The following is a 23,488-nucleotide window of genomic DNA, read 5'->3' as shown; positions in this document are numbered from 1 at the left end:
TCAAAAATTTGCTGTCAAAAAACAACACTGGTTAATGTGCATGGACAGGTGGACAGGTGGACATATGGTCGGCATGGATACTCACCATGGGGCCGGGGTATCCCTCCCCTTTGGGACCGCTCGAGGCCATGGGGCCCTGAATCCCCGCGCTCGCCCTGCAAAAGACACACACATAACGTCACTGTCGGACAGAAACCTCGTATCTCCAAGTTTCAAATGTGTATGTATTTTCGTAAATGTAAAGCCCTGCTTCATCATACAAGGCGGGTCGCATCAAAAGTAGTGAAAAACGGCCGATCTACAAGCACCAAACGCCTCGCGGTGCGAGGCGTTGGGTGCTTGTTAGATCGGCTGTTTTCACTAGTTTAGTTCATTTTTTCTTTTTTCTTTTTTTAAGATTTGTTTTTGGGCTTTTTGCCTTTATTGGATAGGACAGTAGACTGACAGGAAATGGGGGAGAGACAGGAGTGGACGACGTGCACGCGCAAAGTCGCCCGGATCGGGAATCGAACCAGCGACCGCCGACAGGCATTGCATTGATGCCGAAACGGCAATGCCTATGGTATGCGCCTGTCCACTGACTAGGCCACCAGGCACCCTAGTTTAGTTTGTTTTTTAAATGATGAATACAAAGTGAACGGTTTTGGACATACAAGGTTTCCACCCGACGACAACGACGATAATATACATCATTCAACAAGAACTCCCGTCATAAATAAACCAGTTACAGTCGGCCGATCCTTAAACTCTTCCACCCCAAGACACACATCTCCACCCTGCTCATTTCATTTAGCCTCTCAAGCGGGCTCCCGGTGGAAGGACGGAGTAGGCTATCGCATGTTAAAATGTGTACGGCCCACAGGATTGTAAACAAGGTGACTATCCATATATCTAGTCCAGACTATGTCCAATAGTCTGGCCAAGGGGGGGCAACCGTGAGACAACAGGCAGATTTAATATGGACCTGCTGTTTCCTTCCTAAATGTATTATTTATGGCCCACCGGTATAGTCATGTGAAATTCATACGTGGAAGTTGTGTGCTTTTTTTATTAACCCGGACAGATAGGCTATTTCTCAGCAGGATTTGAAAAGGAACTGCTTGCTCCCTGTGTTGTTTCATTCTCAAGATGAAAGGCACCTTTGTTTTATTTTATTCTTTATGTTATGTAAGCTTTTCACACCTGGTTACATGTACTGTAGCTAGACGTAGCTTTTTGAACAAAAGACAATTTATTGCACTGCAATAGCCAGGGACGTGCAGAGAATGTTAGAGAGGCAGGGGCTGAAATTTCGAAAAAAGAGCGTTTTGGTGAAGATATCGAAAATAGCAGACCTCCAAGCTCACAACCGCGTCGCAGTCGGCTATTTTCGGTAGTCGCAGTCGGCTATTTTCGGTACTTATTCATGGTCTTGAGAGGGCACTTTGTACAGACGGGTAACAGGGCAGGGGCTCAAGCCTCCTTTGATGTCTATGTGTGCACGTGCCTGGCAATAGCAATGCAGAGTATATCTGTGGAAAAAAAAGCTGAATTACTTGTAGTTTAACTCCTGCTTCTTAACTGTGCCGTATTAAGAAGCTCTGATGTTTCAGCGCGACCATCGCTTCTCGCCCTTAGGGAGTCTTACTGGTGTACATAGTTATTCCTTGCCTGGCGGTGCCAGCCTCTATCACACACTTCATTTTGGGAAGACCACTGTATGGGAAAATTATGTGGAATGGGTTTGCCTGGCTGCAAGCCTTAACTAGAACTGTCAACTGTCGAGGTGCTAACTAGCTCCTCGTGCACAAGTAGGCCATACATGGCCTACTTGTGCACCAGCAGAGTGCCATGAGGTGCACCACTGGCGATGCCACTGACATCACCACTGGCATCACTCATTGGCTGTTAATGATAACGTTGCCAGAAATGCTGGTCCCTGATTGGGCTACGGGCTTAAACACACAGCTACCTACCTATCTACATAGCTACCTACCTACGTACGTACATATCTATACCTACATACCTACCTACAAACCTACCTACGGACATAGGGACACACAAAGCCAGATGTAGGAGCGGTTAGCACCGCTCAAAAATTGAAAGAATATCAGCTCTACAAGCTGATACATAGATTTGAGATAGAGATTTTTGCCACTTTATTTGGCTTTACTTATCAACCGTTTGTCGTACAAACTTGTGGGTTGTGTCAATTGACTTGATTAAGAGTCCTTCACCTTAATTGGTTTAACTTAGCCCCGCCCCCTCCTCTGATTGGCCCAAACTTTATTTGGCTTTACTCATCAACCGTTTGTCGTACACACTTGTGGGTGGAACCAATGCCACTTACAGGCCTCTTTGTGTATACTGTGACCTGACGGTCGCTTATCTCCCGATTAGGGAGTCTTACTGGTAAAATAGGGTGGTTGAGCGTTATACTGTACGAGTGTACGTCTTACCTTTGGACCAGGAAGTCCATATCCAGTCTCCCCTACTGGACCAGGAAGACCAGGTGGGCCAAGATCACCCTGGGAAACATACATGATTCAATCACTGACGTAGAGAGCAGATGGAAATGTAGAAAGCAGTGTTGTTTTTGACAGCAAATTTTGATTTAGTTATAGTCACAGTCTTTTGAATAAAATGACATTTCATTTTAGTCATAATTTAGTCACATGAAAAGTTTTAGTTTTAGTCTAATTTTAGTCGACTAAACATCATAAGAATTTAGGCGACTAAATCTGCAGTTGATTTAGTCAACTGAAATGTATTTTGGCAGGCCTTGATGGCATCGTAATGACTGATTTTACATTTTGGTTGTGTGCTGAAAATAGCCGATCTACTGTACAAGCTCGTACGAGCTTGTAGATTGGCTATTTTCAGGACATGACACCTGAGAGCAACCAAACATAAAATGACTCTCTTCTCCACTAGTCCCTCCCTAACGTTTTAGTCTAGTTTTTATTTTGTTGACGAAATTGACAATATATTTAGTCTTAGTTTTAGTCATCACAGCTTAGTTTTTATTTTGTTTTTATTACATTTTCGTCGGTGAAAAAAACGCAGTTGACAAACATTTTTCATCATGGTTTTAGTCGACGAAATCAACACTGGTATAAAGAACGTTCAATTGCTGCCTCTGCAACTGTTACAGTACATCTACAACTACTACTACAGTATATACGGGTGGGCCATATGGTGATAAATATCGTTGAGGCCATACAATGTCTCCAAGATAGGCCTTTTCAGAGATATCATATGTATCGTGATACAATGGAGGGAGCCATATCAAAATTCCCTGTTGAATTGTTAATGAAGAGATTCATTGCAGAATTAATTAAAACCTGCATATTGGTCTAAATCAGCAGTTGTCAAATTTTAAATGTCAAGGTCTCCCCTTAACTCTGACAGTGTACAAATGAAACCAAATGGACCCGTAAGGGTCCATTTGGTTTCATTTGTATGCTGTCGGAGTTACATACTTGTAAGGGTCAATTTAGTCCTCCCTGGACCCCACATTGAGGACCATTGGTCTAAATGGTGGTTGTACTGATAAGTAACTTGAAAAATAACCATAAAAACCAACATGAAAAAATATTGTGATATTGTATTTTTCCATATCGCCAACCCCACTACTAACTACACACTACTTCCTAAAAATAGCTCATGTTCCTTCCTGCATTAGTAATTGCCTGTTAAAATTGTGTTGTTTTAATGTAGGTGAATGTTCTTTGTGCTCATTTAGCAACTCTGACTTTTCCTTCATTTTGATGTGTTTGTTGTTGAAGGTTATAAAACTGAAAGAGAAAGCATGCAGATTACCTTTCCTCCTATGATCCCACGGCCTGGCAGTCCTGGTAAACCCAGTCGACCTGGGCGTCCCTGGTTCTCCCTAATGCCGGGAAAAAGAACATCTATACTATAATTTTGCGAATGTCTGAGTGAGTGAGTGAGTGAGTGAGTGTCTGTCTGTCTGTCTGTCTGTCTGTCTGTCTGTCTGTCTGTCTGAAACAGTGTTTCTCCTCAGTGGCTGGAGCAATTGATCTGAAATCGCATCACCATTAGCATATGAACACACCTGACATAACTGTGAAGCCCGTTTGTCACTTTCACAAATCATATGCTGTATATTAGCATTTTTATGGTGTATCTACTATCTATTCTGCATCTAGCATGAGGCACATCTATTCTGCATCTAGCATGAGGCAAAATGTTTAACCAGCTCTGTGTGTGTGTGTGTGTGTGTGTGTGTGTGTGTGTGTGGTGTGTGTGTGTGTGTGTGTGTGTGTGTGTGTGTGTGTGTGTGTGTGTGTGCAGGCAGGCGGGTGTGTGTGCAGGTGGGTGGCGGGCGGGCTGGGGGGGGGCAGTATCTCTGTAGCCATTAAACGAACGGGTTTCTTACATGATGCTCCTACATCATGCAAGCACCAGTTAAAGTTACTTTCCATCCCTCATATACTGTGTGCACAGTGCACATCCCCATAACCCACACGCTGCACATCATTTTGAGCTCATATCTTTGACGGGTAATGGCTAGTTTGAAATAATCTTTAAAATGATCTTTCCCCTCTCCTGATGTGACAGAGGTAGCGCCTCGACAATAAAAGGTGACGTATTGGGATATACAGTAACAAATGACCATATTGACACCGTGGTCAATTCGCTTTCAGATTAAAATGGCCATCATGGGAATACGGTACATCCGTGATAACATGACAGTTAGTAAACCCCTCCCAGGCCGGAGTCCCCCAAGCCCCAAGTGCATTACAGTAAGATCAAAATGGACTCTGTGTGAATAGGAAAACGTAACTACACGCACATCGACTGTGGGTGCTGGACTAAAAAGGCTACACATCAAAGACGTAGAGACCACACACCAAAACCTATGGTAAAGACCTCTTTATTAGAACAAAGTTGGGTCATGACCTGAAGAAGATCCACAGCGGATAACTAAGGCTTTACTCTTTACCATAGCTTTTGGTGTGCAGACTGTGAATAGGGTCAGTGGTTATCTTAAAAATAGAAATAAAGATGTGTTAGAGCAGGGTTCTTCAACATTTTCAGCAGGCCAAGGACCCCTTAGCTGAGAGAGAGATGAAGCAGGGACCCCCAGATTCCATATAGTTTCATCGTTTGACAGCACAATCATCAGTGTATTTTGGATTCATGTAAATGTGTGTTTTCAGATATTTAACCACTTGAACCGTCAATACTTAATACACTTGACCTTTCACTCTGTACTTAGTCTGTCCTTTTTTCGCCTCTACACCAAACCTCTTTACGAAAATAGCCGATCTACAAGCTCACTTGTAGATCTGCTATTTTTGGCTAAAGTTCTCCGAATATGGACGTTAGGGTTAATATAAAAAAGGAGGAAAAAAGGTTTCTATCACACAAAGATTTGAAGGACCCCCTGTAGTAACTCTGAGGACCCCCCTGTTGAAGACCCCCCGTGTTAGAGCATCCTCACCTTGGCTCCTGATGGTCCAGCTATGCCTGGTGGACCGGTCAAACCTCGTATTCCCCTCTGCCCTTGGTCCCCCTTATAAGACAAACGGGGGATAAAAGTTACTGATCCGAGCACAGCGGCCAGACTGGGTCTCATGAAATGATTACAGACGACATGCTGACAGATCCTGGCCTGTGATTGTAGCGTCGCCAGACTGAATCCCCAGACTGTCGAGGGTAAAGGCTATAAGTTTGGAATGGATTGAGCTACTAAGGGTAGACGTGCACCTTGAGCAGGGCTCAAGTACTTATAGAAGTATTATGAGTAGGGGTGTAACGATATAGTAACTGAATCGAAAAATCGATTTTAATTTGCAATGAACTACTATATCTTTGGCGGAAAGCAAAATATCGTACAGTTTTGACTTTGTATCGCATCTGGGTATCGATTTAAAATGCAGTAATCGGTATCGAATTGTTTTGCAATGCAAATAATTTTGTGCTATGTATTTGGCAATTTTAAGAGGGAAAATGTCCATGTATTTGCTAGAGAATCACAGTGTTTACTTCCATAATAATAGATTTTTTACACGTTTTAAACAGATTTCATTTCTTTGCTAAATAGTTACTACCGGTATATCGATTTTAAATCATTGAATCGAATCGTATCACCATGAAATGAACCAATATCGTCCATGCATCGTATTGTTAACCATGTATCGTGATACGTGTCGTATCGTTGTTAAAATGTATCGTTACACCTCTAATTATGAGTGTTCTTCAGTACTGTAGTACACCTGGTGTGGATGCCTGTCTGCAGCCCTAAAGTCACAACTGCTGCAACAACTGAACATTTGTTCAAAAGATAGTTGGACAACCAATTCAGAGGCTATATACAACTACGTATGATAACATCATTCTAAGGTTGGCAAGACATATTACCTCTAATAGTAGCCATGTGTTGCATAGAGAATATAGGTTGCTGCCTTCAGGAAGGAGATACGGTGTTCCAGCATACAATTAGTCAGGGAATATGAATAAATTCTGGGAATAAATTCCTTACCAAACAATTTCTTCACCAATGTGTTCGTAAAGGTGACTAGTAACATATCTAACAAAGATTGAAATTCAACATGCCTAGCAAAAACGTTTGACAGCTAGGGCAAATTCTGGGTCTCATTCACTTACTATACTGTAAGGAAAAAATGACTCCCAAAAATATGCTTTAAAGGACAACTCCGCCCTAAAACACTTCTAGGCTCATTTTCCTACTTATATTGATCCAAAAAGACTGTCCATGGTGTCTATTAGGTACAAATGCCCCTGTTGTCCAGTTTCCCCAGCAGAACCCAGCAGCTCTCATAGCATAGAGTGGAGCCTATAAGCCTATCGCTTTTACACTATTTGTTGAGGTCAAAAGTGATTTATTTTTTCATGAATGTGTTACTATTTGTCATTACAAACACATCCATGCCTTGGTTGTCCCACACAAGCCACCAAAATCTCATAAATCATGTTTTGGGGAGAGCATTCGGCACAACTGCCAATCAAAGTGACTGTACTGGCCAATCACAGGGCATCTTTTCCGGGACTTGGTAAAACACATAAAAGCATATCATCTGTTTAGCAGAGTCTGGTGGCTTTTTTGGGACAATGATGACATGGATGTGTTTGTAATGACAACTAGTACCACATTCATGAAAAATAAAAATAAACTTTTGACCACAAATAGTGTAAAAAGCGATAGGCTTATAGGCTCCACTCTATGCTATGAGAGCTGCTGGGTTCTGCTGGGGAAACTGGACAACAGGGGCATTTGTGCCTAATATACCCCATGGACAGTAATTTTGGATCAATATAAGTAGGAAAATGAGCCTAGAAGTGATTTAGGGCGGAGTTGTCCTTTAAGTAGCATGTTAGGGGTCAAACTAGGTGTTTTTAATTATTCTGAATCCATTGCAAGCATTTTTTTTGCACAAAAAACATTCATTAGGCTAAAAACAGACCCCCCCCCCCCCCCCCCCCCAAATGCTTGCAATGGATTCATACTAATTAAAAACACCTAGTTAGACCCCTCACATCCCACTTTAAGCATATTTTTGGGAGTAATTTTTTCCCTTTTCCCAATACAGTGAACGAGACCCAGAATTACCCTAGCTGTCAAACATTTTGCTAGGGATGTTGAATTTCAATCTTTGTTAGATAATTTTCCCTGACTATAAAAAAGGTCAGACTAAAAAGGTCCTTTGTCCATCAGTCGACTTTAAGGCTTAATCAAGAGTTTAGCCAGAGCTAGGCTAGGCGGTGGACATTGCTCTTGTCTGTATTATCCTTATAGTCCAGTCATTTTAGGGTTAGACCTGGAACAAATTGCAATAGTAGCAAACTCAACTGATTTTGTATCCTCATTATGTCCTTAGTGAGGGAAAAAAAGTCCCAAGGAATCCCACCGGGGCAAAGTTTTGAAAACGACCTATCTACCTTCCCTTACTATACACTACAATATAAAGGAAAAAATGACTGAAAAAAAATCTGCTTTAAGTGGGATGTGAGGGGTCAAACTAGGGGTTTTTAATTATTCCGAATCCATTGCAAGCATTTGTTTTGCATGAAAAACATTCCTTGGGCTAAAAACGGACCCCAAAGGACTGTGAAAATTGATGATTCATCACTAAACCATCGTTTTGAGTGGCCATTTCTTGCCCAAGGAATGTTTTTCATGCAAAACAAATGCTTGCAATGGATTCGGAATAATTAAAAACCCCTAGTTTGACCCCTCACATCCCACTTAAAGCAGATTTTTTTTTTTCAGTCATTTTTTCCTTTATATTGTAGTGTGTGTAGTGAAGGTAGATAGGTCGTTTTCAAAACTTTGCCCCGGTGGGATTCCTTGGGACTTTTTTTTCCCTCACTAAGGACATAATGAGGATACAAAATCAGTTGAGTTTGCTACTATTGCAATTTGTTCTAGGTTTGGCCTAATTTTCTCCTAAAATGACTGGACTATTATGTATGTACCGGTAATCCTGTTTTTTCTTCCCTTGTGTCAAATGTTTGAAAATATGTTTTCGCATACATGGCTGCTGTGTCGCAGGACACATTTCAGTGTGAACTGACAATAAAGTACTATATCATCAATATCTCTGGATAAATGGAGGAATTAGGCTGATTTTGTACCTTCTCACCCTGCGTGCCAATTCCAGGAGCGCCTTCTATTCCCCTTAGACCTGTGGGACCTGGCTCGCCCTATGGACACACGCGCAGCGCACACGCACACGCACACACACACACACACACACACACACACACACACACACACACACACACACACACACACGCACACACACACAGAACACACAGTGAATTCCACAGGGTTTTTACCACGGAGTTAACAGTCACGTACGGAGGATAAGTGATAAGTGAGTCATACTTTCTGCCCAGGTGCTCCGTCCTCTCCCGGTAGACCTGGCAACCCGCCCATTCCTAGTGATCCTGGCTCGCCCTGAAGGGAGATCGTCAATGTTAGTGTGTACATGATTAAAGAAAAGTGTTTTAGTATACTGTAGTTCCCTTTCTCTGTCCTAGTGGTTATAGCACAGTGACATGAATAGAGGATGCTGTAAAAATAGTTTATTAGAAGTAGTTGTAGTAAAATGGTAAATGGTAAATGGTGCATTTGTATAGCGTAATGATGGGTCTACACAAATAAGAATTTCACCCATATTACCTGTAATGTGATGTGACAAATAAAGATTGATTGATTGATTGATTGTAACCCACCACACATTCATACACAGATGGCAGAGGAAACCATGCAAGGCACCAACCTGCTCAACTAGGGGTTCAGAGTCTTGCTCAAGGACTCTTCGACACTAACTCTGGGGGAGCCCGGATTCGAACTGGGAACCCTTCGGGAACACCCCCGTGTCCTAATGACGGTTTCTCTACCCCTGAGCCAATGCCGCCCCAGTAGTACTAGTAGTAATTACTTGTGAGGCTACAGTATGTGTGTGTGCATGCATGTGTGCATGAGTGCGTGCGTGTCTCTGTTCGCAATGTTGCATCTTTAAATCAACATCTGACATACAGTAGGCCTACAATGCATTTTGGTGGTCAAATGTAAAGAAGATCAGTTATAAATTAATACATTGTCCTTCATAACCTCTGAATTAAGCATTATAGAAGGATGAAATGTAAGATAAGAATGTACATTGACATTGAAATTTGCAGCTCAACTGTGCACACCTCTAGGTTGCCTTTGTTGTAACAGCACTAACAGCTGTAATAGTACTTTCTTTACCAGATGGTGCTGACTCACCTTAGGTCCTGGTTCACCAACTCCTCTCTCCCCGGTGAAACCAGCCTCCCCAGGCAAACCTTGGTCCCCCTGTATGAGAGGACAATATGGCTTAACTTTGTGTTCATATCAGGCACGTGCACACATAGACATCAAATGGGGCTTGAGCCTGTCTGTAAAAAGTGCCCTCTCCAGACCATGAATGCAGTTTTCACTATGGTGAAATAAACGCAAATGCCCCTCTTTCCATGCCATACCTGAAGGCAGCGTTCAAGCTTTGTCCAAACTGTCCTGAACTTGAGTGCAGCATCTTATGTTGAGAGAATTGCCCTCTCTGTGTAGAAGTCCATGCTGTGATGCCACATCTCCAGTATTGACTTGATTATGCTTAATTCAGTGTGGTATCAACCGAAAATAGAAATATCGATATTTTCACCAAAATGCCCTTTTAGAAATTTCAGCCCCTGCCTCTCTAACATTCTCTGCACGTCCCTGGTTCATATCATTATGTATAGTAACTGCAGTCAAGAAGGACCAAACAAAGTCAAACTCAACTAAATTGCTCAGTAGGTTCTCTGCACCTTAAAGCTACAATCCGTACGTTGTATGTCAGCACCCACAGCGTCAGCAGCTGGAATCGAGGACCCAGGACCTTCTAGCTGTGAGGAGAAACCGCTACTGGCTATTGATATATTTAATTTTGACCAATAAATATAAAAGGATACAAACCTTGGGCCCTTGTAAACCCTCTCCTGGGGGGCCTCTACTCCCTGGTGGACCCCTGGGTCCTTCTCCACCCTGGGAATCCATGGACACAGACATTAATTAGTACACACTACACAGGCATAATGCACAGCATAACAACAAAAGCTTTAATGTTTATGATACTCTACATCCACTCTGGAATGAAATTATCATTAATAAAGTATTGAAAATGTTTGTTTCTGTCTTCATTATATAAAACATCCCTTCTTTGCAAATACAATTTGAACAAAATATGCATAAAAGTAATATTTCACCCATGACATGCTTTGCTTTCGGGCCTGCAATAACTTTCTAAGAAGTCACATTGTCTTCTGGCGGTGGATATAATTTTGGAACAAAACTGCTTGCAGTGCAAAATATAAAAAATAAATCACGGAAATATACAAACCATTATAGAAAAAATCACACCCAATGTGAAGTGAGCGGTGGTCGTGCCTGCATAACATCTTCAGACTAGGATTTGAGTCTAGGATGTACAGGCTATGCTACACACACACGTTTTACTATGGCAAAGCACTGAGGAAAAAGGCTACAGACATATGACATATGACATCACTAGACAAACATGATAAAGGCTACAGACACACGCACAGCCACTCTTAGGAGCGGTTTACCACCACTCAAAAAGGTGTAAAAGGGTTAGGGTTAGGGTTAGGGACTTACCTTTTCCCCTTGGATGCCCACTCCGGCGAGGCCAAGAGGGCCAGGATGCCCTGGAGGGCCAAAGTCCCCCTACAGGTTACAAGGAGAATGCAGGCAGAGGAACGCCACAGTGAGATAGACGGACACATAGCACTTAACGTCAAGTAGCATGTTCCATATGATTTATAGCACATGGAAAGCACCCAGCAATAAATTGCTGTGTTTTGTGACATTCCAGCGCATTTATTGCATGTTCATTAAGCCATTTAGACCGGGTACGCATTAAAATCGTGAAAATTTGTGCAAGTCTTTGAATATTTGACCTGATTCTATAAGTGTCTTATGAATCCTTCAAAGATTTTTTGAAAAAGATGTTTCTATGTCGGCGGTGCTCAAACTTTTTCATGTGAAGGACCCCCAAAATTATATGTATTTGGCCATGGACCCCCATCTCAAAATATTGTATTAGGGACCCCCCAGGAGCAAATATTTGAGTTACAAATGTTTGCTTTTAAAAACGATTTATTAAAGACTTGCACAAATCGTCATGATTTAAAAAAAATAGCAGATCTACAAGCTCGCAGCGCGGCACTCGGTGCCGCGCTGTGAGCTTGTATATCTGCTATTTTTCAACAGTTAAAGCGTTCAATAATTCCACGCCTAAAATGGGTTAATGACTACAAAAGCACGAAAGAGCCGCTGTATCGTTTAACAAAATCTCACTCTACAAGGTGCCCACGTAAAAAACCTTTACAACTACGAGTAAGTACAGCTTCCGAATAGGATAGTATAACTTAACACGGTTCCGTTTTATACGGTAATGAACGAAGAATGTTTATTGCGGCAAAATGATAAAGTGTTCCAGGTGTCCGTAGATAAAGGGAACAATGGAATGGTGAATCGCTTGAACTCTAAACTGATGATTCAGTGTTTTGGACGTGGTTGACAGAGGAACAAGCGGATGGATGTTCAAAGCACGAGTGGAACTGACTCAGTGTCAAAATAAACATTAACATGTGTTGTTGTTTTTTTAATAATGCAAACTTAACGACTGTTTTCAATTAACACTTCGGTTGTAAAGCCAGGGTCTTCAAAAGGGGGCCCGGGACCCGTAGGGGGTCCTCAGAGTTACTAAAGGGGGTCCTCCAAATCTTTGTGTGATAGGAAAAAAAATATGCATGCAGTTGAACCCTAGTGTCCATAGCCTGAGAACTTTAGCCAAAAATAGCCGATCTACAAGCTCACAACGCCTCGCGCTGCGAGGCGTTGTGAGCTTGTAGATCGGCTATTTTTGGCAAGGCGGTTTGGTGTAGAGGGGAAAAAGGGCAGACTAAGTACCGAGTGAAAGGTCAAGTTTTTTAAGTATTGACGATTCAAGTGGTTAAATATCTGAAAACACATTGACATGAATCCAAAATACACTGATGTCTCTCTCTTCATCTCCCTCTCCCTGTTCGCACACTTGATCCATCATATTTACGTCATAAATCATGTGTGTCCAGCACACGATAAATTAAAAGGCTTATTGTGTTTCAAGATGCAAATGTTGGCTTCACTACAGACTGACGTGTCATTAGCTCATGAAAGTGCTGTAATTATCACTGTCATAAATCTCACCACACAGGTACGGCAAGCTTGCCAGGGTCAATCCTTTGCCAAGAAGCCTGACACCTAACGAACGCAAAATGCTCAAAGACACACACGGAACGTCCTTGAAGATGACTTCACTGACAACCAGAACTAAAGGTCGATCATTCCAATGACGCCATGAAGGCGTCATTTCTTCCGAGGGTAGAGGCCGACAGTTCAGAGAGTGCTATCGGCGCATAAAGTGTTTCCAAGGACAACTTAGACTTTTAAGGACGTGGAAAACCTGACACAACAACACTTGCGTTCTGTGTGTGGAGACAAAACATTCAGGGTAAAGAATTCATTGATATTCCTTTAAATCAGGGGTCTTCAAGGTTTTCAGGCCATGGACCCCTTCAAGAGAGAGAGATGAAGCAGGGACCCCACAACCTTATCATAGATTCCATATAGTTTAGTTTCATCGCTTGACAGCACAATCATCAGTGTATTTTGGTTTCATGTTGATTTGTGTTTTCAGATATTTATATGAACCGTCAATACTTAATAAACTTAACCTTTCACTCTGTACTGCAGTCTGCTCTTTTTTCCCCTCTACACCAAACCTCTTTGCCGAAAATAGCCGATCTACAAGTTCACAACACCTCGTGCTGCGAGGCGTTTTGAGCTTGTAGATCTGCTATTTTTGGCTAAAGTTCTCAGAATATGGACACTATAGGGTTCAAGTGGTTAATATAAAAAACGGAGAAAAAAGTTTCTATCACACAAAGATTTTGGAGGACCCCCTGTAGTAACTCTGAGGACCCCCTAGGGGCCCCGGGCCCCCTGTTGAAGACCTCTGGGGTAAAATATGCATTGATATTTCCCTTTAAATCTTTAAACCCACCTTTGGCTTTTTTTGCCTATAACTGATGCTTCTCTTGGCCAGCCCCTATACTCTCTTTGTTACCTTTCAGACAGTCTTTCAACAGAGGAGGGGGGGGAAAAAAAACACCCTACGGGAAGTGGGGCTACGTACCTCTAAGTCATCGATTTCAGAGAACAGAAGGATGGAAAAGGCAAGATGAATCTTTAATGTATCAACAACATCAGCGGTCACATTGCTTCCATCTGTCTTCTGAGGATGCTACGCGCGGAGGTGAGCGGCCCAGACGTACGAGCGAGCCCCCCCAACGACGCTTCAGGCCCGTTCTCCCTGGCCAATAGAGGTGGAAAATACTCGAGTAAAAGTACTCAAGTAATTACTCGAGAGTAGTTTTTTTTTGAGGATCTGTACTTTTAAAGTAATTTTTAAATGCTTTACTTTTACTCTTACTTTGAGTAATTTCAATAGTAAATACTTGTACTTTGTTACTTTTCATTTGGACAATGAGTAAGAGTAATTTAAATTCAGTAAATAAGCTACTGTAAGTAAATTCAGGTTCTAAAGTGACAATTTAAGGATAAAAAAAAAACGAATATTAGAGGTAGACATTGTGAAAATAGCAGATCTGCATGCTCACAACGCCTCGCGTTAGAACCGTTATACAAAATGTAATGCCTCAACTCTTAGTGCTCGTCAGGGTGGGGGGTCCCCAGTTAAAATATGATTATTTTGGGGGTCACGGCCTGAAAAGGTTGAGAACCACTGGCTTAGGTAACCGTATACCGTAAATCACCAATTAGTAGCCCGGGCGTTTATTTCGCAAAATGGGGTCGGACCCCGGGCGGATATATGGGACCCGGCGGCAGTTTGCCACCGGGCGATTAATTGGTGATACTTGTACTTTGTGTATTAAACTCGAGTAAAATTATTACTCTTACTTTGAGTAGGATTTTTCAGTACTCTTTCCACCTCTACTGTCTAAGCGCTAACCTAGCCTTACCATTCATCTCATTAGTGCAGAGAGAGCTCATTATGTTAGTCTGACCGGTGCAGCCCTTCCATTCTTCACAATGACTGCCTGCCTGGGTTCATCTGCATGTTTGTGTGAGGGTGGTGTAATTTACGGCCTACTCTTTCTACCGTAATGGCCTGTTCTTGTGCTGTCCTGAACCGAACTCTTCTGTCGTGTCCTCTCCTTTGTGCTGCCCTTTCCCTAACATTTTAACGTAATTTTTATATTTATTTTAGAGTAGACAATAATTTGTAATCCCTTTATCTCCCCAATTTACCAATTAATTCTTCCCCAAACCATATAGCAGTGGTAGAAAAAGTACTCAGGTGTTTTACTTAAGTAAAAGTATCAATACTGCAAAATAGTCTGTAAAAGTCTGTAATTCAAAATGTACTTGAGTAAAAGTATGAAAGTATTGGGATCAAAATGTACTTAAAGTACCAAAAGTAAAAGTACAAAATGTTTGAAAATAGCCGATCTACAAGCTCACACGAGCTTGTAGATCGGCTATTTTCAAATAGCCTATGTATAAAATAGGGCTAAAGTGGATTAATGTATGTTTTATAATATAATCATTTATATCTGCAAAGTAACTAGTATCTAAAGTTTTCAAATAAATGTAGTGGAGTAAAAGTACAATATTTGCCTCTGAGATGTAATGGAGTAGAAGTACTGAAAACTGGAACTACTCAAGTAAAGTACAAATACCTCAAAAACTGTACTTAAGTACAGTACTTAAGTACATGTACTTAGTTACTTTACACCACTGCCATATAGACTAAAAAAATATGGACGGTGGAAAGCCACTGGTTTCTATGCTGCGCGAATGAAGCTTTTTTGGCCGTTGTATGGGTGCCTCCATCATTGTAGAAACGTTCATTGGTAGAAATGATACCATCTCGAATGCTATTGGCTGCCAACGGTCACGTGCAACCACAGGGATACATGGGACATTGTCTTGAGCATGCCGAAAATAAAGCACACGAAGAAGAATCATCACAAGCCCCTCCTACAGCATACCCTGCTATAACATCAAATATAACATAAATTGGACCATATTTTCATAAAACGCATATCATGGTGATTGAAACGAGGCTTTAAACTAGCGACAGGAACCAAAACGTATTTATGACAATGTTTATTAAGGTAAGAAAATCAAATGTAAAAGTTTGGGGGAAATGGAGGGAATCCTATGGAGAACATGTTGCTTCTGCTGCCAGAACAGCGCAACTAGCGGCCAATCTAAGAACTTTCAGTTCCGCGTTTGGTTCATTTTGTATCAGGACAACTAAACCCCTGCACCAATCTGTGTTAGGGCGTTCACGAATAGTGATTTTTAGTATTCGAATTATTCGACCTCAAAGTATTCGAATAGTCTAATATTCGACAGGACTGTCCAAACTGTCAAATATTAAGTAAGCAAGAGGCGAACATTGTGAAAATAGCCGAATAGCAGATCTACATGCTCACAACGCCTCGCAACTATTTTCACAATATTTATCTGCAGAACCGAGTCACATTAAATGTAATACCTACAATTCCAAGTGCTTGTCAGGGTGGGGGTACCCAGTTCAAATATGTTTATTTTGGGGGCCACGGCCTAAAAAGTTTTGAGAACCCCTGGTATAGAGCATTAACAAATTCATCCACCAGGGGCTTTGACAACTCTTTCTTATGACTTCCTATCTAGCCACACTTTATAAACTATATATTTTTTAAAGAGAAAACAATAAAAAAATAATAATAATAAGCGAATATTCGACTACGGTGAACAACGTCGAATAGTGACTTTGATATTCAAATATTCGAATATTTGGTGAATGCCCTAATCTGTGTTGCCCCCACCGGGACCAATAGGCCTTTACCACTGTGCCACCCGTGCACGTAACATTTTAACATTTTCATGTCAAATTATGCATACATGTAATTGGACTACTATTTGACGTTGTGCCAGGGACCTTTTTCAAAAATGGCTGATCTACAAGCTCACAACATGTCACACCGAGACGCATTCTGAGCTTGGAGTTTGGCAATTTTCAAATCGTCAAATAGTTAAATAGGCTTAAGTGTCCATTTTGCTGGGGACCCCTGGAACCCCCTCAGGGACCACTACCTGTACTGTACTGTACTGTACTGTCACTTACCTTGTCTCCTTTGATTCCAGCGCCCATCTGCCCTCTGGGCCCGCGTGGCCCCTCCAGTCCCCGCTCACCCTGTGGCGACAAAGGGAAATTACAAAGAGACAGAGTGAGACGGCAGAAATGGAGAACATTACTACCATCAGCTACCAGTACTTGCCGCACAATTTGCCGCACCCAAGCCGTGCTACTCATACGCTGACTGAGTTGGCGGTGCCCGGGGTCGTACCCATGACCTCATGGCCCAAAGGCGGGAGTTCTACCGACTAAGCTACCCGGACACAATTATTTTTGTATGACGATTATGCAAGAATAATTTCGATTATCTCAAATAATTGTAATTATCTAAAATAATAATAATCTCAAATAATTGCATTGTGACATGCCTAATAAGAGCATAGAAGTTCTATTCATGGAAGAAATCCTGTATATCGTCGTTGTCGGGTGAAAACCTTGTATGTCCAAAACCGTTCGTTTTGCATTTTTCATTTTAAAAATGATTTAAACTAGTGAAAACAGCCGATCTACAAGCACACAACGCCTAGCACTGCGAGGCGTTGTGTGCTTGTAGATCTGCTGTTTTCACTACTTTTGTGCGACAGCCTTGTATGATGAAGCAGGGCTTTACTTTGCGAAAGAACGTACACATTTGAAACTTGGGGATACAAGGTTTCCACCCGACCAGGACGATATGCAGGGCGCTGCAGTGCGTACGTACATGGAAGACATGAGGCTGCCGTCTGTTTCAGTCAATAAATCATAGTTTTTACAATACTTTCACAGTCACTGCTAAATGGTCACGACGAGAGATTTTGGTGACTAGAGCTTCCATTAATGTCACATCAGAACTGACATATACATGAACATGACATATATATGTACGCACAGGCGTCACAAGGGGGGGGGGGAGGGAGTGGGACTGAGTTACTAGGGCCCAAGGTGGAGGGGCCCTAGAAACTATAGCTATTGAAAAATAGCAGATATACAAGCTCAGAGCGCGGCACCGAGTGCCGTGCTGCAAGCTTGTAGATCTGCTATTTTGGAAAAGTCATGAAAATGTGTGCAAATCTTTGAATATATGTATTTTTTTAAGCGAACATTTGTAACTCAAATTTTGCTTCTGGGGGGGGGGGGGGTCCCTGGAACTAAATATTTTGAGATGGGGGTCCGTGGCCAAATACATATGATTTTGGGGGTCCTTGACATGAAAAGATTTGAGCACCAATGAAATGGAAACATAGGTTTCTTGCACACATTTTCACAATTTTTTCAAAAATAGCAGATCTACAAGCTCGCAGCGCGGCACCGAGCTTGTATATCTGCTATTTTTCAATGGTTAACATTCGTGGGGGGGCCCGCAGTGAATTCTTGTACCCAGGGCCCAGAATTTGGTGTGACGCCCCTGTATGTAAGAACAACTTCCCACAAAACCACAGACCACCGTCCATCAACTTTTTACAGGTATTGAAAACACAGTACAGTGAGGAAATGTGGGATTCCTGACCGAACATTTCAACGTACAATGTTTGCAAACATTCCGTATCAATTCCTGTTTATATGTTTTTGTCTAGTTGGAGCCAACAATGAAAAGCGCTGTTTACAGAGAGATGGCATATAGAAGGCAGATTAACCAAATTGGCCAAATTGTAGTCCTTTGAGTACTACAACATGACATAAAGTGGTTTCCGCTCCCGACCGGATCAAACCCCAAAAAGTGAAGGGAGCCCAGACTATAGGGTTTAAGTGGTTTTGAATGCCTACGCAAACAAAATTCAAATGCCTCTCAAGTAACTTCATTCCAGACCATTATTTGTAAAGTCTGAAGCAGTGTTGATTTCGTCGACTAAAACTATGACGAAAAATGTTTGTCGACTATGTTTTTTTCACTGACAAAAACTACAGACAGCTGCTACCCGTGACTTGTAAATAGACTTAAGGGGAGCACACACTGGACGCGAACGGCTGCGCAGCGCCGCGGTATCGACGCACATGAAGTGCCGCACGGTAACCCCAACTGGATGCGGCGAGCTGCCAAACAGTACATCCATTTCCCCGGTGGGGAGAACCATGGGAGAACATGTTCAACGCGCGGCAACGCTGGAAAAATAGAACAGTGGTGTATCGGCGCGGCAGGCGACGCGGCAGAGCCGCGACTGCGCGCGTCTGACGCCGCCGGTGTGGGTTAGTTCATTGAAAATAACGGGGCCGTATGTTTTGACGCGCCGCCTCCGCGCCGCCTCCGCGTCCAGTGTGGGTTCCCCTTAAGCCCCCATGCCCCCCCCCCCTTTTCTTTTTTCTGCCTTTGTATTTGATGTTATGCTTTTGAAACTGATATTATCCTAGATAAAGTACTATGTTCTATCCGTCTGTCTTTCAATGTTATATGAGATACTTAAAGTGTCGTTCCTGTGGAAATAAGCCTCGGCTTTCTAGGATCTCCTTTTAGTTGACCTTGTACCCCTGATTTGTACTGTCATGAAACTGTACTTTTTTCTATTGCAAACTTCTAATAAATTCTTCTTCAATCAATAAAAACAAAATAAAAACTACACTATGATGACTAAAACTGAGACTAAATATATTGACAATTTCGTCAACAAAATAAAAACTAGACTAAAAACGTTAGAGAGGGACAAGTGGAGAAGAGTAATTTTATGTTTGGTTGCTCTCAAGGGTTGCTGCGACGCGTTGTGAGCTTGTAGATCAGCTATTTTCAGCACGCAACCAAGTGTAAAATCAGTCATTGCGATGCCATCAAGGCCTGCCAAAATACATTTCAGTTGACTAAATCAACTGTAGATTTAGTCTTATGATATTTAGTCGACAAACATTAGACTAAAACTAATACTTTTCAGGTGACTAAATTATGACTAAAACTAAAACTAAATCGAAATTTGCTGCCAAAAAACAACACTGGTCTGAAGCTAGGCTGAAAAGAAAGCAGAATCTTTCCAAACACTTCCTCTTAGGGATGGAGTGGCAGTTAATGTTGTGAAAAGTAGGGTTTCTACAAAGGCCACATGAGCCACATCTGTGCGCGTCACACGCTACTCACTGCTCTGTGTCAGAACCAGAGAGGGAAGGGGGATGAGAACTTTTTCAAGACCGCAGTGTTGTCCAGAGGGGTTCTGTACATGGGGACATGTTTAGCATCAATCAGAGCGCGGGTTTGGCAACGGGAGTGAAACTAAATCCGAGTCGTCCACGGAACGAACCGCACGCACAGGGGTGTCGCACCAGATTCTGGGCCCCGGGTACAAGAGGATTCACTGCGGGCCCCCCGTGAATGTTCTTAGATAGATAGATAGATACCTTTATTATCCCAAGGGGGAAATTCAGTTCACAGGGGGAGGGGGTTCAACCCATTTAGACTGAGAACGCATTATGTTGTGCTTTAACTAAACGAAAAATAGCAGATATACAAGCTCACGGCGCGGCACCGAGTGCCGCGCTGCGAGCTTGTAGATCTGCTATTTTTTGAAAATTCGTGAAAAGTCTTTGAATATTTCAAATCCTCCTATGTTTCGATATGTCAGTGGTGCTCAAACTTTTTCATGTGAAGGACCCCCAAAATGATATGTATTGGGCCACTGACCCCCATCTCAAAATAGTTCCAGGGACCCCCCCAGATTAAGCCAAATTGGAGTTACAAATGTTCGCTTAAAAAATATATACTGTATATTGAAAGATTTGCACACATTTTCACGACTTTTCAAAAATAGCAGATCTACAAGCTCGCAGCACCGCGCTGTGAGCTTGTATTATCTGCTATTTTTCAATAGTTAAAGTATAAAATAGTTAAGGCCCCTCCACCTTGGGCCCTAGTAACTCAGTCCCACTTTCCCCCCCACCCCTTGTGACGCCCCTGCGCACAGAAACGCCAGAATGTCTCTGTAAACGTCCCTGTGAAGCGTCTACTTCGTAACCACACTCATGGCGGCTTTGAGCTGAAATATTAAAGCAACGCACGAGAGAAGTGAAAAGAGACAAGTGAGAGATTAGGCCGGTAATCCTGGTTGACACAAGAGTACAATAGAAGATGTGCACTGCGGTTCCTCGCTGTCTGATTCCGTAGAAAAGTAATATTTCTAGAGAAATATAGTAAACTCATCTTTCTCTGCAGCCTGAGGGGTTACCCAAGGATAGGGATGGGACGATATGAACATTTCACATCACGATTATTGTGACAAAAGAAATCGCGATTTACGATGTTATCGCGATAATCAAAATCCATTATCCTGGGGCGGAACATTTGCCAAGAAATAGCTGAGCTTGTAGATCAGCTATTTTTTGACAAAGACATTTGATAGAGAGTGAAAAAAAGACTGTATCAAGTACATATATTATAAGTACCTTTTACCAATTATAGAGGGTTTAAGTGGTATCGGATATGCAGCTCGGCAAATGAAAGGTGAATTGATCCCAGTGCATGACGGAGGACAATATCACGATGAATGTAATCTTGAAGTTGAATTGCACCTACTGTACATAAATGCATACTGTGAAGTTGAACATATTAATCTGTTGCACATAGAACACACTGTGAAGATGTTTACAAAAGTTAAGTACAGTACAGCAGCAACTACTGGAAAAATATGCTGTGGCGTATAGAATATGCCAAACATTTTGCACATGTACATCTGAGGATGCTCTTTTCTTTTCCTGTTGCTCTTTTTGCCTTTTGCACTCCTTTATTTTATCTTCCCTTTTTTTACGTCTTACTATTATTTACACCTTTTTAGATTATTATTATTATTATTTTTAGATTTGGTTTGCTGTTATTATATTGTTTTTTGATATACGACTACATTGTCTGAAGGATGCCAAACAAAAACACATTTTACTCTTATGTACCTGAACAAAAGACAATAAAGTACAACCTTGAACCTCGATCTTCACGATATGATTATCGTGAGTGTTTTTCATCACGATAAACGACGATATCACGTATCGTCCCATCCCTACCCGTGGACAGAGTGGAAACGCCGTCGCAGCCGTTTGGAAGTACATTAGTTAGCAAAGAGATGCTTTACTTTCACACCCGGAATCAATGATGAAAGAGGCACATTTGTTGTCATAACACTCCGGTTTTGGCAAACAAGGCCAGGGTGCTAATTATGTTGGAAGGGGATGATGATATTGTGGGCTGAGAGCTCCTGTGAATCTGGTACTTGTCAAGACACGTCGGGTTATGAGCACTTGCCTTTTCGGAAAACCGGGACGCCATCTGTGAGACCGGGGGGTCAATCTCACGTCGAGAGAAAAAAAGAAGAAAAAAAAAAAGAAAAAAAAGCAAGAACCCAGGGGCGTCAATTGGGTATGGCAGGGGTATGCAGCTGCCATACCCTGGGTCCAGGGGGGCAAATAAAAGTTACTTTTAATATAAATCCATGAATGTCTCTTTGTCTCTATCTGTGCTGGTTATTATGTTGTTGAATTAGGCTACAGTAAAATAACTACAAATGCAACATTTTACAAAATGGTCACTTTAACAAGGTATTATAATTATATTTCTCCACACTTGTATTCTCCCCATCTTGACAAAATGGTATATTCCCAGGTTCTGCAGGTCAGCTGCACAGGTGCAATTCATTATTGTTAATTGTGGCACCTTTACTAACATGCCAAGTTTACTAGCTGCACGTGAACAACCGTTCCAGGCTGCCATATCCAGCCCAAGAAACCGTAGAAACTGGGGAAAAAATAAAATGTACTTCTTAACATAAATGTATCATGCCTGTTGCTAATGAAGGTATGACTGGTGTCTTGACTGGTGTCTTGCAAGACACCAGTCATGTTGCCATACCTTAGCTTTTTCTGAACTGACGCCACTGCAAGAACCCCCGAGGCCAATCTGAAATAGTCAGGAGATACACCTCCTCCTCCTGTTCCAGATCGGGGGGTGGAAAGTAGCTGTCGCTCTCTCCAGGGAAATGGCAGCCGGATGAAATATGGGATGAATATCCGGCGAGGTGGAAAATAAAGGAGTCTCGAGTGAATTACGGTCATCGCGCACGCTCGTGCGGGGCTCCGCTTATCTGATATTCGGTGTTGCAACGCAAGGCAAAGAGGACGATTACCTTTGCCATTATAGCGCTTAAGTGCATTCCCCAGACTTAATCGCGTTGCACTAACTCGGGGGGGCCCCGGCTGGGTCTTATCAAAACAAAAAAGGTGTTTTGGGCTCAGCTTCACCTTGAGCGGCTGCATTGTCGTGCGTGGATTCAGGGGCGCCACAAGGGGGGGTGAAAGTGTGACTGAGTTACTAGGGCCCAAGGTGGAGGGGGCCTTAGTTAATTTATACTTTAGCTATTGAAAAATAGCAGATATACAAGCTCACAGCGCGGCACCGAGTGCTGCGCTGCGAGCTTGTAGATCTGCTATTTTTGAAAAGTCGTGAAAATGTGTGCAAATCTTTGAATATATTTATTTTTTAAGCGAACATTTGTAACTCAAATTTCGCTTCTGGGAGGGTCCCTGGAACTAGATATTTTGAGATGGGAGTCCGTGGCCAAAAACATGTCGTGTGGGGCTCTGCTGCTCTGATATTCGGTGTTGCAACGCAAGGCAAAGAGGACGATTACCTTTGCCATTATAGTGCTTAAGTGCATTCCCCAGACTTAATCGCGTTGCACTGACTCGGGGGGGGCCCCGGCTGGGTTTTATCAAAACAAAAAAGGTGTTTTGGGCTCAGCTTCACCTTGAGCGGCTGCATTGCCGTGCGTGGATTCAGGGGCGTCACAAGGGGGGGTGAA

The 23,488-nt window shown here is 42.3% G+C and overlaps 1 pseudogene across 1 annotated transcript in view; it reads right to left on the bottom strand.

Annotated features, from left to right (window-relative positions):
- Positions 1 to 23,488, bottom strand: part of LOC308280287 — a 104,938-nt pseudogene that overhangs the window by 30,100 nt on the left and 51,350 nt on the right. Inside the window, exons 14-23 of the transcript in view lie at positions 16,740 to 16,808; positions 11,153 to 11,221; positions 10,454 to 10,522; positions 9,746 to 9,814; positions 8,858 to 8,929; positions 8,605 to 8,673; positions 5,450 to 5,521; positions 3,802 to 3,871; positions 2,439 to 2,507; positions 86 to 155 (exon numbers count right to left, since the gene is read on the bottom strand). The product of the transcript in view is annotated as an uncharacterized misc_RNA (transcript). The remainder of the gene's footprint in view (positions 1 to 85; positions 156 to 2,438; positions 2,508 to 3,801; positions 3,872 to 5,449; positions 5,522 to 8,604; positions 8,674 to 8,857; positions 8,930 to 9,745; positions 9,815 to 10,453; positions 10,523 to 11,152; positions 11,222 to 16,739; positions 16,809 to 23,488) is intronic.

This window comes from Nannobrachium achirus (assembly GCF_963921795.1).
Source record: "Nannobrachium achirus genome assembly, chromosome: 24".
NCBI lineage: Eukaryota > Metazoa > Chordata > Actinopteri > Myctophiformes > Myctophidae > Nannobrachium > Nannobrachium achirus.
The sequence above is the reverse complement of the archived record's forward strand: the minus strand, read 5'-3'. Positions and strand labels throughout refer to the sequence as shown.